We start from the raw sequence: 2,504 nt of genomic DNA, 5'->3' as shown, positions 1-2,504 counted from the left end.
CCAGTCACATAATATCTATGGCTTTTCACACACACAATTGAATGCAATTCATACTTGGTCAACAACCATACAGGCCACACTGAGGGTGGTCGTATAAACAACTTTAACACTGTTACAAATATGCGCCACACTGTGAACCCACACCAAACAAGAATGACAAACACATTTCGGGAGAACATCCGCACCGTAACACAAAATAAACACAACCGAACAAATACCCAGAACCCCTTGCAGCACTAATAATATAATAATAAATATGGCAGTGCCATGTTGGCATTTTTTTTTCCATAACTTGAGTTGATTTATTTCGGAAAACCTTGTTACATTGTTTAATGCATCCAGCGGGGCATCACAACAAAATTAGGCATAATAATGTGTTAATTCCACGACTGTATATATCGGTATCGGTTGATATCGGAATCGGTAATCAAGAGTTGGACAATATCGGACATCTCTAGTCTTTGGTACAAATGTATTCCTGTAAAAGTTGTTTATTCCCACAGCATTGAACTTCTCTTGTCAAAGAGGTTTCTCTGTGATGTATTCCTGTAAAGATAATGACCATTTTGTTTAGCTATTATTACAAAAATGATTAAAACTAGGGCTGGACAATCAATCACATTTTAAATTCCATCTCAATTACACTGCAAAAACTGAAATCTAAGTAAGATGAAATATCTCAAATAAGGGTGATATTTGCTTATTTTCTGTCTGATAAGATAATTCTTCTCACTCAGCAGATTTTATATTAGAGTGTTTTACTTGTTTTAAGTGTTTTGGTCCTAAATGATCTCAGTAAGATATTACAGCTTGTTGCTGAGATGTTATGACCTATATTGAGTAAAACATGCTTGAAACTAGAATATCAAGTGTTGCAAAGCTGTGTCATCAACACTCACAAGTATAAAACTACTTTTTTAAAGTAATCATTTCTTATTTCAAGCATGAAAAAAAAAAATCATGATTTTGACACAATTGTCTCATAATTAAAACAGATGACAGCCAAATGGACTTTGCTATTTTATTTTCAATGAAACAATAGAAAATACGTACTCATATAGTAGTACACTTGTTATTAGTGAGAATATACTTATTTTAAGGTATTTTTGGGTTCATTGAAGTTAGCTAATTAGGGCCCGCATGGCCCATTGCATAAGGACTCCCAAAGGGAGTCCTTATGCAATGGGACATAAGGACCTATTGAATTTGTAAGGTTTTATTATTATTTCTTTATTATTATTATACCGACCGCCTCTTTGAGCTGTAATTTGACCCACTTAACATGCTTCATAACTCACCATATTTGACCCACACATCAGGACCTGCGAAAATTGCCTTTTAATAAAAAAAAAACGAACCCCAAAACTCAAAATTGCGCTCTAGCGCCCCCTAGGAAAAAACAAAACTAGACTGCCTGTAACTCCCACTAGGAAGGTCAGAGAGACATGAAACAAAAACTTTTATGTAGGTCTGACTTAGACCTAGATTTCAAAATAGTATATTCTTGGGCAAAAATCAACAGGAAGTTGGCAATTCCCCCTTCAAGACAAAAAAGTACTAAAAACAGTAACGTTTGCCTCTTTGAGCTGTATTTTGACCCCCTTAACATGCTTCAAAACTCACCAAACTGAACGCACACATCAGGACTGGCAAAAATTGCGATCTAATAAAAAAACTATCGCGCAATTTTTGAATAAAACGCACAAAAAACTGCTCCTCGGAAGACAAAAATGACAAAACTGCCTGTAACTCCCACTGGGAAGGTCGGAGAGAAATGAAACAAAAACCTCTATGTAGGTCTCACTTAGACCTACATTTCATAGATTGACAACCCCCAGCAAAAATCAACAGGAAGTTTGCTATTCCCCCTTCAAAACAAAGTTTTTGTAAAAACCGGTCACCTTCCTTCAAAAACGATCTCCTCTGAGCGCGTTTGTCGTTTCGCCTTCAAACTAACACAGGACAGAGATTGAACCCTTGTGATTACAATGACAGAAGCGCTTTTTTTCTAACTGCTCTGGTTTTGATTTTATGACCCTTCAAAGACCCGCTGCGCTGATGCTGCTGCGCTGCTGTTTTTTTAAGATGGCTGCTTAAAAGCAGGAAGCACCAACGTGCCCACACAATGCAGACAAGGTAGGTACACTAGACAAAAGTCTTGGGACACTTCAGACTAAAAGTAGACAAAAGTATTGGGACACTTATGACTATCACTGGACAAAAGTATTGGGACATTTAGGACTAGCACCTGCCAAATATGCGGGCCCGACCAATGCTGCTTGCAGCTTTAATTTTACTTATTTTGGAAAGTCTTGACAAGCCAAATTTTCTTGTTCTATTGGCAGATAATTTTGCTTAGTTCAAATAAAATACCCCTAATTTTTGAATTTTTTTATTCTTGACTTTTTGCAGTGTATGGCTTCTCACGATCACTAAAATATAATAATCGAAGAAAAATAACGAGGGATGGGCCACGCAAAATCCTGAGCTTGTGACGGTAACAC

Source organism: Nerophis lumbriciformis, linkage group LG31, assembly GCF_033978685.3.
Source record: "Nerophis lumbriciformis linkage group LG31, RoL_Nlum_v2.1, whole genome shotgun sequence".
NCBI classification, from domain to species: Eukaryota; Metazoa; Chordata; class Actinopteri; order Syngnathiformes; family Syngnathidae; genus Nerophis; species Nerophis lumbriciformis.
This window is presented reverse-complemented; position numbering follows the sequence as displayed.